At 36.5% G+C, this 13,138-nt stretch overlaps 1 pseudogene; it reads right to left on the bottom strand.

The window, feature by feature from the left end:
* Positions 1–4,088: 4,088 nt before the first annotated feature.
* Positions 4,089–13,138, bottom strand: part of LOC138160938 (cyclin-K pseudogene) — a 49,194-nt pseudogene continuing 40,144 nt past the window's right edge.

The raw sequence follows: 13,138 nt of genomic DNA, 5'->3' as shown, positions 1-13,138 counted from the left end.
AGCAATCCCCAGAATTAGATTTCTTTGGGTCCCCTTCAGAAATTGAAGAATCAGTGCTTTTATAACATTTGATGCAATCACTTGACTCTGTCCTCCTAAAATCCTTTTTACAGGTCACATATATAAATAACAAACCAAATTAAATGGTATGTTGCTAAATTACAACCTAGATTTCACCCCAAAGAAGACAAATGAGAAAGCAACTCCCCATGCTTTACGTGAGAGTCTATGGGTATAGAATACTGCATGTAACATCAGACATTCAATTTGGTGTTTAGTTTTGCCAAAAAAAAAATCCTCTTTTAATTCTTTATTGTAAGAAATTAATTTCTGGGAGGAGTATGGCAGAGGGATACACTGGGAAATGTAGATAACATAAAAACAAAGGATGTCAATAAAATGTTAAACAGATCCTTTTATTAAGTATTTCAGTGTGGTAATCCAAAAACAATTTATGAGGAAACTGTTCCATTCGCAGATTTAACTGAGTACCTCTGATGTCAAATATGTGTCCATAAAGTAAAAGAATTTATTGTTATAACATAGGGATGAACTTTCCAAAGATAACTCAAGGACCATAAATATGTCTTTTCTAATGTTTAAAATTGGAGATTTCTACTAAGTTGACATCTCATGCAAACACATAAAATAAGTCAGGTTGAGGAGAGGAAAATAAGGATGTTTCCTAACCTTCCCCTACAACTTGTTGAAAAAAATCAGTCTTTCTTCAATGTTCTTCAGCTACTTGGTGCTATAAAATATTTATGTTTGTTCATCTGACTATTGATAAATTCCTTTTTAATGATTAAAACCTTCTGAAGGTTACTGCTTGTGATTCAAGAGGTAAAGATTTTTCTCCTCTATTCTGTATTTAATGTTTCATGGAATGCCACTTGAATGTCCTGCAGTGTATATTTCATTAGGGTGAGTAAGAAAACAAAGTCATACAAATAATGGAGGTAACAAATACGTGTCTTCCATTCTTCCGATGAAAGATACGTAAAAGACAAAACTCAATAAAAATGCTGCCCCAGTGGAGGTCATTCCTGGAGTCTGGCTCTGCACTGGTCGGCTTTTGCTTCAGGAAGAATCTCTAAAGAAAAATGCCAGATAGTAATCTATACTGAATGAAGATAAAAGAGAGTATAGGCAAGATCTTCATTTGTCACTTCTACATGAGGCAATGCAGCAGGAGTTCAACAGCTAGTTTCAAAGTAGTGGACAATATAAGCCAAAGTAAATTGGGGTTTGGTGGCATTGGAAGAGGAAGAAAAAAAGCAACAAAGATTCTCTTGCGTTGTGACTAAGACAATCTCATACTTTTTTGCAGGATTTGGTCTTTGTTATTTACAGGAAAAGTAACTCCATCTGTGTGTCTAAACCTTGCTCTTTACTTTGTGTTTGAGGAGACATCTACCCATGAAGAAGTGTCTACAAAGGAAAAAAAGGAAATCCAGCCAATAATTGAGAGAATTTTGTCTATGGAAATTCCATGCATACCATGTTCTTCTTTAAAGTCTAGTTTAATATGCTATCAACAACAGAATTCTTCTTCTTCATCAATATACAAATATATACATATAAACGTGTGCACATATGTAAATATACATAGTGTATATGTTGTATTGTATTATATTTATTACATCATATTAAATTCATTTGGGGAAACTCAGTAGAATATAAACTTCCTGAAAGTAGGGATAATTTTTAATTCTTTTTCTTTGTGTCCTTGGTAACTAATGTTATGTCTTCTACATAGTCAATATTTAATAACTGTTCAATCAATTGGATTGGATTTCCCCAGGCAGTCATAAAAACATTTTCTACACTAATGTGGTCAAACAGTTTACCTGAGAAAACACAGAGAAATGTTGTAGGAGGGTATATTAGATTGATCCCTGGCTCAGGAGAAGTCGGGATATGTATGTTTCAGCTCTACCTCTATGATTTAAGTCCTCTGGGTTCCAGCTTCCTGATCTGTAAAAATGAAATGGTTGAACTAAATTTAGGATTTCTAGAGTCATTCAAAACTTTACGTTATTATTATTCTAGATGAAGAGATGTTATTGTCGTTGTTGCTGTTTGGGTGGGGTTGTTTGTTTCTGAGGATAGTGGGGATTGTGTACTTTGCTCCATAGTGCAGAACTGATTAGGGAATATCCAAGAATAGTTGAAATATCCAAGCTAAAATTAGAAGTAAAAGCAATCATTCCAAAGATTTTTTTTTCTCTACACCCTACTCTGATTATTTACATTCATGTCTTTGTAAAAAGGTCAGTTAGGGGCAAGAACAAAGGATATGATTTAATCAAAATAGCTATTTGGAAAAGAAATAATTAGTTAATGAAACATTATTACATTTAACTCAATGGTAGGCTTAAAAAATAGCTATATGCTTGACTACATAGATCAAAGGCAAAAGGAATGTTAGTACTATTAGCTCATTTAGATTCTGAAAAAATTTCATCTACATCACTGGGAAATGATCTTTTTTATTGAAAATGTTCAGTGAAGGAAAACATGCTATTTCCAAAGTCAGATAATCCCACTTTGGGATTAGTGTAATTGGTAGGAAATATTTCTTTCCTTCAAGTTTAAGTTTGCTTCTTTGAAGCTTTTACAGATTTCTTAGATTGGGTCTTTCTGTTTTGACAATACTGGAAGCACAGTACAGATTCCTGGGCTAGTCACTGCTAATTGTTATGGAAGTTTTGACCTATTCTATTTCTGTCAAGGGTTGGTTCACTCCTCCTTAGGCAGCCTGTTGAGCTGCTTTTCCCATCAGTTTGCCATATTGGTGCCAGACTTATGGCAGACACCCAATTTGCTTTACCCTACTGCAGCTCAGAACTCTGGGACTCAAACCGTTCACCAAGCTCAGCCTCCCCAATAGCAGGAATTACAGGAGTGCACTCCCATACCCATAATTCACCCTTCACATGACAGTCTTCCAAGCACATGAAGACAGCTATGATGATGTGCTAAAACATCTTTTCTCCAAGACAAGCATCCTCAGTATCTTTACCAGATTCTCATATGGCATGATCTCAAAGCTCTTCACCATCTTGCTTACTTCTGATATTCTTCAGTACACAAGTAGTGCCCATAACTAAATATATGCTGCAAACGTGGTCTTTCTAGGGTAGAGCACAGTGGGATGATCACCTCCCTAGTTCTTGACATCATACCTCATTTAATGCAGTCTAAGATCACATTAGCTTTTCTTTGCTGTTGTTTTTGGACACCATTGAGTTAGCAAAACTGCATTCGCTAAAATCTGCATATCTTTTCTTCTTTCCTTTTTTGTTTTAATTGTTGGAAGAATTTCTGTCTAACCCTGATTCCCCTATTTAGAGATTTTTTTTTCAGAATTGATTTTATTTGGGTAGGTAACTGACTGAAAGAGTCTCATTTGTAACCAAGATGGAATTCACAGTATGATGTTACATTCACACTTTAAAAATATATCTGTATGTACATGAATTTGTAAATAGATGTAAACATGCATTAATTTCCAAGGGCCAGCTTTCCATTCCCTTGTCTCCCCCAACCAAAAAACAAACAAAAGTAACAGCCCCAAATTTGGCAGAGCCAACCTGTCCAAAACAATTTTAAAATTAAAGGACTGATAATACCAGTTGAGCCAAGAAACTCTGACAACAGCATCATGTATCACTGGAGAGTATTATTGAAGGAAATCAGAGTTTTGCCTTTAGATGATACTGGATTATTTAAAACTTATTTTTCAGGAAAAGTAGGCACTAATTTTTAAAAGGAAATTTACTCCTTATAGATAACTATTGAGCCAATATGGCTGGTTAACATGTTCACTAGTATAAAGTAATCCAGTACAGTAACAACTGATTTTAAATTAAGCATGTGTATAAAGTTAGATTATAATTGGCTTTGCAATAGCTATACAAGAAGCCATAATGTAGAAGGCTCCCTGGAGTTCAAGTTCACCATTCCATTCCCTTTCTGTACTGCAGCTGTATAGCATTATACAAAGTATCCTGCTGTTCAACAATTTTTTGACATTTAAACTATACTTCATAGGTAAGAGATTAAGGGGGAGAAGAGGCATAATGTTATTTCACCCAAGCTGCACGTCCTAATTCTCCCACAGGAGGCATTGCAGGAGGGGGGATCATAAGTGGCACTGGGGGTTGCCCACCTGGGGGCACAGCTGGAGGAGGGTTAGTGGCAGGTGGCATCCCAAGCCCTGGAGGAGGGTGGGGAGAAACAGCATGAGTTGGAGGCAGTCATGGAGGTGGAAATTTGGGGTTGTATGTTGGTGGGGGAGGATATCCAGGAGTTGGTGGGGGTGTGTTGGGTGGTGGAAATGATGTTTGGGGAGGTGGAACAAGTCGTGGAGGGTTAGGAGGATATACGTGAGGAAGGTATGGCAAGTGAGTGGGTGGAGGCAGAGCCCCATAGGCTGGTCCTTCTGTCTTCATCATGGATTGCAGACTTTGATAACCCTTTCCTGACATGTAGGAATTTGTACTTGACATTCCAGTAATGTAACTGGAAGGTGGGGGTAGAGGGAGGTGAGGAGGAGGAGGTGGCTGATGTACAGGGGCAGGATGACTGGGAGGAGGAATCTGGACTTTTGGTAGATATCCAGCCTCCACTGTGCTGATCAGCTCGCCTTCTTCCATTGAAACTGCAGCTGTGAGGGTTGGCTTATGTTCTGGAGGTGGGCGTACAGGTAGTATTGGTGTGTGTGTGTGTGTGTGTGTGTGTGGTCTCAATTTTGGGGATTTAAGATGGTGGTTCTGCTCTCTTGCCTTTTTTAGGAGAAACAAACACTGATCGTTTAACCTGCCTGAGAGGGCTAGGTTGAGAAGATGGTTTCTGTTGTGCTTGCTGCTGTTGCTTCTGCTGTGCTGTCTGCTGGGACTCTTTCTGTTGTGGCTGTGACTGTTCAGAGCTTTGAGATTGCTGTGACTGTACTGAGGGCACTTGGGGTGTTGACTGAAGAGATGGTGGATGCTGCAATTGTATGATGAGGAATCTGCTGTTTTCCTTGTGAATAGAGATCCAGGATCTGGGGGCAAATGTCTTCTAGTCCATCAACAGGTACATCTTGAACAAACTGTTCCCACCATCTCCCGTACATTGGTTTTGGCATCTATTCCTGCATTTCAAATTTGCATAAATGGCCTCCCAAGTACATGCCTGCTACTGCTATGATCTCAGGTTCCCATTGTAGTTATAATATAGTACACAAGCTGTCGTTCACAAATGTCCATGCCATTTGAACCAATTTTTGAATTTTGTTCTTATCACCTTTGAGTTGTTTGGCATATTTGAGGAGGAATTGGTATGGATGTTCCACTTGTAAATCAAACTTTATGGTCTGTAATAAGATCCTCTCCACAACCATAACTTCTTCCTTTGGGTCATCTCCAAACTGACCAAACCGTACATCATTTAGTAAGCTACGAGCTATTTTGATAATATTTTTACATTTTTTAAGAGTTTCTTCTATTTTCCCTGCCAAAAAGAGACAGCAGGCTCCTGCCATATATCTTGGGAATTGTTTAAAGGAATGAAACATATAGAAGCGATGAAAATGAATTATTCCAGTAGCCGGGGTATCATACTGTAGTCCCAAATGTGTTTCTACATCAGAGATGAGCCTGGCACTCTCTCGGTGGTACCGGGCTTCAGTAGCTGTATCCAGTCCTTCTAACTGCGACGGTGTATGAGCCAAGTCTTTTTTATCCCAGTACCAGCATGGTTCTGTGTGGTCCAGGTTGGCTGAAGTTACTGAAGGACTGGAATTTATTCTCCTTCATTTATTGAAATAAACTTGTTTTTATTCAAAAGGTTTCCTGAGAAAGTCGGAATACCGCCACCTCATGAAGCCCTACTTAGCGATGTCTCTCATCCCTGACAGGCTATTTTGGAGGCTGGGTGCTAGGGAGCAGACGTCATTACGCGGCCTCCACTTTTAGGGAAACGTGAAAAGCGCTAGAGAATTGATTTTTCAAGCAATTTTTATACATTTAAACCTATGAAATTTCATTTTATTGTTTCAGTGTTGGAACTTGCCAAGATTTTTTATATCTAAACTCTATCATTCAAGGTATTAAGTGTTCATTCCTAGTCTGCTATGTTCTGTCTATTTTATAATCATTGAATCATTAAAAAATTGATGCTAGGATAATGTATTTAGAACAGAAAAGGACTTTGAAGGTCAACCCTCATTTTATGGATAAGAAAACAGAAAGCATAAGTTACTTGTCCATAACAATCGAACAACCAATGATCATTTATTATATGTTAAGCATTGTATTTAGGCGAATGAAGACAATTAAAACTATCTTTCTCCTTGAGGAGCTTACAATCTGGTTGTTTGCCCATTTAGAAACAAAACAAAGTGGTTTGAGTGTTTAGAAAAGGCTATAGACCATACAGGCTTAACTGGTCAACTAGTTAATTTATTCAAACATTTCAATTCATTTCAATAAACATTTTTAAGCACCTTCTGTGTTTTAGGCATGGTGCTATATTGAGTAATGGGGATAAAAAGAGACAAAAGAGCTCTTTTCACCTTGCCTTAATTTATTTGATTTTTTGTGCCCTTGAATTAAGCCATTGCTTAGAAGAGTGATAAAGGTGGAAAAAATGAGGAGATATCGGTTGTAGTTCTGGCTCTGCCATTAACCATTTGAGTAATATTGAAGCAAGTACTTATTTTATCTTGGGTCTCAGTGTTCATATCCATAAAATAAAAGGGTGGAAAATTTTCTAAAAGAGGTACCTTGTTATTTTGGCTGATTATCTGAAAAAAAGCTAGTGGGTTTAGCAGACAACTAACTCAGTATCAGTCACCAGTGTGATACATCTACCAAAAAGTAGATAAAACCTCATACTTCATAAATAATTCAATTCATTTCAACAGGTAATCTCTAGGCGGCAATAGTCAAATTATTTCTGGAGTATTATGCTCAATTTTAGGCAATACATTTTGTTAAAATTATGCTGATAATTGGGAAAAGGAGAGGAACCTTTAAGATGGCCCAAGTTAGTGAAGGGACTTGAAATCATGTCACATAAGGATTGCTTTAAGGAATTAGAGATGTTTATACTGAAGAAGAATTTAGGGATGACATCAGAGTTGTTTTCAAATCTTTGAAGGGTTCTCCCCTTAGACATGAGAGAAAATGTGAACCAATAGAAAGAACACTCGATATATAATAAAATGGATTGGGTTCATATACTGGTTTTACTACCTGCTGCTTAAGTGACTTCACACAAGTTACTTAACACCTCAATTGTTGGATTAGAAGACCTATAACGTACCTTTTGTCTCTAAATCTCTGATAATTTATATGTAACAATATTGAATTGGCCTTATAGGGACCATCCCATGAATCATGCTCAGAACTGGGTGATATTCTTTCACCTATGATTGCTATTCACATACAAAGAGTAGATTCAACTAATACTTTCTTCTTTATGCTTCTTTTTCTTGTAGTAGATAATACATTATTCCCAATTTTTATATATTAGCACTTAGAGTCAGTCTTGTAAATTTGAACCACATGGAAACTATTGATCTTATAAATTCAAAGCCTGTTCATGAGAGGGGAAGTTTCTGCACTGGAGAGGTCCTACATGTGAGCCATCAGTAAAATGTTCTCCAGGACACTTAATGAGCAAAAGAGTATGAGAAAAAAAGAGCTTCCCCTCATTAGAGTCCAGAATTTCCAGGAGTGAACCCAGAATAAGCACCACCTGTATACAGAAGAGGGAGATGAAACAACGCCTCACCCTGCACTGACCCAAAAGCACATTTAGGGTTAATCTTACATATGCTATAATATGCTATAACAATAATGCTTTGCTATGCTATATTACTTATTCTGATTCTACCCAAAGGACAAAACTAGAAGCAAGGGTACACTGGAAAGAATAGTTTTCAGAGAACTTAAGTTCAATTCCAGCTTTACCAATAATTACCAAAGGAAGTCACTTAACTTTTGTCAACCTCAGTTTCCTCTTCTATAAAAGTGACAGGGTTGGGTAGATTATCTCTAAGGTCTCTTCCAACTTTGAACCAATAATCCTTTTATCCTACATATTAGAGATAGATATAATTTTTATGTAAGAAAAAAACTTTCTTTTTTAAATATTTATTTTGTTAGGGGCAGCTAGGTGGTACAGTGAATAGAGAGAGCACTGGCCCTGGAGTCAGGAGGACTTGAGTTCAAAATCCAGCCTCAGACACTTAACACAAAAACTAGCCATGTGACCTTGGGCAAGTCACTTAACCCCAACTGCCCTCCAAAAAAAGCCAAAAAATATTTATTTTGTTAAATATTTCCCAATTAGATGTCATTTTTTTTTAAATTTTGAGTTCCAAATTCTCTCTTTCCCTATCTTCCTCCACCCCTTAAAAATGGAAACAACATGTCAGTTATATATGCAAAGTCATGCAACACATATTTCCATATTAACCTTGCTTCAAACACACACACACACACACACACACACACACACACGAAAGAAAAAAGCATGCTTCAATCTGCACTCAGAACTCATCAGTTTTATCTCTGGTGGTGAATAGCATTTTTCATCATGTTCCTTCAGAGTTGTCTTGGATCACTTTTCTTGATGAGAGTAGTAAGTCTTTCATAATTGATCACCCTTACATTATTGCTGTTACTGTGTACAAGATTCTGCTGGCTCTACTATCTTCACTTTGCATAAATTCATATAAATCTTCCCTAGATTTTCTGAGATTATACCTGTCATACTTTCTTATTATATAGTACAATAATATTCTATCACAATCATATACCACAATTCATTCAAACATTCCCCAATTGATAGACATTCCCTTGTTTTCCAATTCTTTAACACAACAAAAAGAATAGCTAAAAGTATTTTTGTAGAAATAGAAAGGACAAACTTTACAGTGCTTAAAGGTACACAAAATTAGAATGGTTTGGCTGAGAAGATAACAGGCTCCCTCTTCCTTGAGGGATTCAATTCCACTGAATTTAACAAAAAAATAAGGTACCTAATTGTGCAAAGTAGTATAATTCAAAATGTTTGATGACCTTGAAGTAAAAGAAGAATGGCCACCAGTTAGAGATCTCTTTAGAGGAAGGTCTGTGTATGTGAAGGTTGGACTGTGTCCCTTCCATGAGACGCTGTTGGTCGAAACACTCTGAAATCAGAGGATTCTAATCAGCAGTGCTGACCGCCCATTTCACGGCACTATAGAGACAGCCTCGGTGGCCTGTTGAGCATTTAATCTGCTTCCATTTTCACTTTCCCATCATCTCCAAAGGAAGATATTACAGGTCTGAAATAAATAACAAAAGAGCAAGGCATACGAATGACTTTGAAGAGGATCATTATCTCAAAGTCTCAAAGAATAGATGTACACTCCAGCCTACTTTATTTAAACACTCTAGTGAAGATCGTGTTGCTGTAGCCTTCTAAAATTATCCACCACATCCAATAAAAAGTCCGGGTATTAGCAATTTTATAAAGCAGCAAAATTCTTTAGAAATAAATTATTCCAAGTTGCTGTGTTTTCCCTTCGCCGTAGCCCATCCTCCTCAGAGTGTAAACTCCAATCACTCAATCACTTGTTATTACTCTGGCAATTTGGGAACAGGCTGTTTTGCATCTGTACAAGAGGTGATGATGAGTTTTCTTGAGTTTGTTTATGTCATTTATATTCAGAATATCAATCACCTGCTGTTATTCTATGTTATGGTTCTCTATAATCCAAATGGCAAGTTATATTTTAGTGGAAGTTATAAATGTATTTTGCAACAGTAATATTTAAAAAGTATAAGGCACTTAAGGCTTGTTTTAATCGTTTGTGAGCAATGAACACTCAGACAGAAAATGCTTTATTGTCTATGGTTATAATTTTATTCCTTCTTTTCAAAGGATTGAAATGAGAAAACCCTAAAAAGTTTCAAATCTTATATTATATCTGAAGATTGAGCTGTGAAAAAATAATAAATAAACTATGTTTGTTACCAAAGGGAATAGCTTTACCTCTCCATCTTTAGAGTAATTACTTTCTGTTTTGCATTGTGATGATGTGAAGTGGACCATAAAATATTCTCATTGGGTGTTATTTTCAAAATTGGTTTGTAAAATGTACTTGACACCCTGCTTTGCACACTGAAGCATTTCAGGACTACTGAAAACATCTATTGAATATATGCAAGCTATAATTGACTTTTTTTGGATGTTCCTTAAAATGGACTTAGACATGAAGAAAAAGTACAGCTACCTATGGTCAAATAAGCCCCTTTTCTAGTATTGTCTAAGGGATTGTAGACTTTACCTACAGACAAAGTACCTGACTATGTTGTTTGTTTATTTGATTTTTACCTTAAAAGAGGCTGATAGGTAGAAAAATGAGTAAGCAATAAGAGAGAGTATATTTTATCAGAGAAAGAAAGGGAATGATTTTTCTTCAGGACTGATATCTCTAACACATGGGAATCTGGTATCCACTAGGTCTGCATCATCCAGGAGGGGGCTGCTATCTTTGCTTGTTATCTTGAAACCTCAAACTAGATTAAAAAGAGCTTGAAGAAGAGAGGAAAAGGGTTGTGTTAGCACACCCAATTGGTCCCTATCTCAGTGGATGACTGACAGCTCAGCCATTTTCATGAGACAGTGGCATGTGGTGGTTTTACCTGGGAAGTATAACTGAGTGATTTTTTTTTCTTTCTATTATCTATAAGAATATCTCCATCAACCCTTCAGTTTTGTTTCACAAACACTTTCATTTAAATACTGCTTTATATAAATATACATTGATATAAGTATAGATCTATAGATATAAGCATATATGTGCATATAAATAAAATATATTTATATATTAGTTATTAGTTTATTTTCTTTGGGAACTTTTTACGAATTGAGTTGAAGCTAGCTTATCCTTTCATGCTATTTGATTTAAGAAGTTATTTTATGACTGAAGTTTACTGTCTAATTTTGAAAATCCTGTTTCTGGTTGGTTTTCTTTCGTTCTATTTTTGTGTTCTAATCTCTATATATTTCCCTCATTCACATTCAATCCAAAGCATTCATGATGAAGATAAATATGAAAGCTTATAATTAATGTTGTTAACAGTATCATACATTAATATTTGCTAAACCTATGTGCTTCTGCTAATTGGATTCTTGCTTTAATTATATGGCTAACTATATCCCAGTTGCTGGTATTTGACTGTGGTTTTGTGTCACTATTCATGGCATTCCTATTGTATGGCTTACATGCTAAGTGTGCATTTTAATTCATTGCTACACTGTTTTAGTGCATATGACTAATGCATATCTAATGTTTAAATCTGTTTTAATGGGCACTTAAATAATGTCTTTATGGATCAATCTTTTCAATAAATGGAAACTGCATTGCAAGGTTTTGTTGTGTAATGGCAATAAGATTCCAAATGGACTACCAATATTTGGAGTAGAACATGATTATATTTCAAAAAACACCGAAAGAAACAGTAAGAGAGGGAATTGTGAAATAATGTATAGTGAGGACCAGGGCAGATGAATCCATGACAGGTGTGATCTATGAATTATAAGAGCCATTTGATCACTCAAAAATGCCTGATAAAATCATAGGAAGGGGCAGAGGTACCTGGAAATTGACTCACAAACTTCCATCTGGAGAGAGCCTCAATTTTTTAAGTATTAATGATCAAAGAGGAGGAGTGTTCAGTGAAGAGGGAGTATGGTTGCCTTAGAGCTAAGTTAGAAACTGCAAATATAGAGGAAACTTAGACAAGATTCTTTCTAGCAGAAATAAATGCTTTATATGTGGGTGCAGCTGAATATATATTCTCTATGACAGAAAAAAAATAAAAAGTCCCCTATATTGAGTATATGTGTGTGTGTGTGTGATGTGAAAGACAGAGACAGAGACATAGAGACAGAGATAACAGAGACAGGCAGGCAGATGCATACAGAGAGAGAGTAAGAATTTTTGATGTCTTGTGAGTCTTGTGGACTCCTTCCCAGAATAATGTTTTTAGATAGATAAAATAATATTAAAAATGATCACAAACAATAATGATAATGAAAGATATACTTTCCTCTCCATCTAAATTAATGAGCCATCTATTCCTCAGTATGGACTAATTCCCAAGAATTTTTCAGAGTGGTATCACCTACAGCTAAGATATGGGCTTTGTAACAGAAGACCTCACTTGTGAAGAGGACTTAGTCTAGTCTTAATAGACATCGCAGAACAGAGATAGAAAGCCAAAACAAGAATCTTCATGGGTAAAAATACTGCCCCTGCTGGACAAGAATGAGAAGAAATCTAAATGAAATGTCATAAAGAAGCATTCAGGGCTGGCATCTGAAAGGGATGTGATGAACTGTGTAAAGGGAAAGTATCAGACACTTGTGAACACCTGTGGTCTAGGAAGAAAAGAAAAACCCCAGAAGAAGATAACAAGGATTCTGACAAGCTCGAGTGGCTCAGGAGGGCAAAAGATACTTAAAAACTCAGAAAAGTAACACAAGCCAAAAAGCTAAGCAACAGCCTTAAAGGGCTCAGGTGCCAGCGCCCAGAAAGTGCCTTACAGTTGAGAGAATGACAGACGCTGGAAATGTGCAAAGGGATATCGCACCTCTCACTGACTCGTATCTGATACCAGCTAGCAGCTCATTCTACCCAATGCCTATGCTTCTATGAGCATGGCAACTTTATGTGATGACTATAAATGTCGCCTGATCATGGACATGATAGGAAACAGATTTTGCTCATCCTACGTGATTGTATATCTCACTAGAGGTGTGAATGTTGAACAAAAAAAAAAAGGATTACCAATCTTGGAACAAACTTCAAGAATATATAAGAATGAGATTGGGCACGTTGTCTATTTAGAGATTAGTTCAAATCCAGTGGATTTGAAGGACAATTTCAAAGACAATTCATTGAAATAATGTGTCATGTAGTTAAATGATGTAGTTAGCTGGATAGTTAGTTGGACTCCCTTAAGAGAAGGCAGAAATTTATGGACACCTACCTCAGCAGACTCTAAGCCACTGATTCCTACCCCAGTTGCATGAAGAAAGACAGGAAGGAAGGAAGGAAGGAAGGAAGGAAGGAAGGAAGGAAGGAAGG

The sequence above is a fragment of the Petaurus breviceps genome, unplaced genomic scaffold (assembly GCF_028583685.1).
Source record: "Petaurus breviceps papuanus isolate PSGF00001 unplaced genomic scaffold, PetGlider_PUasm1.0 183, whole genome shotgun sequence".
NCBI lineage: Eukaryota > Metazoa > Chordata > Mammalia > Diprotodontia > Petauridae > Petaurus > Petaurus breviceps.
This window is presented reverse-complemented; position numbering and strand designations above follow the sequence as displayed.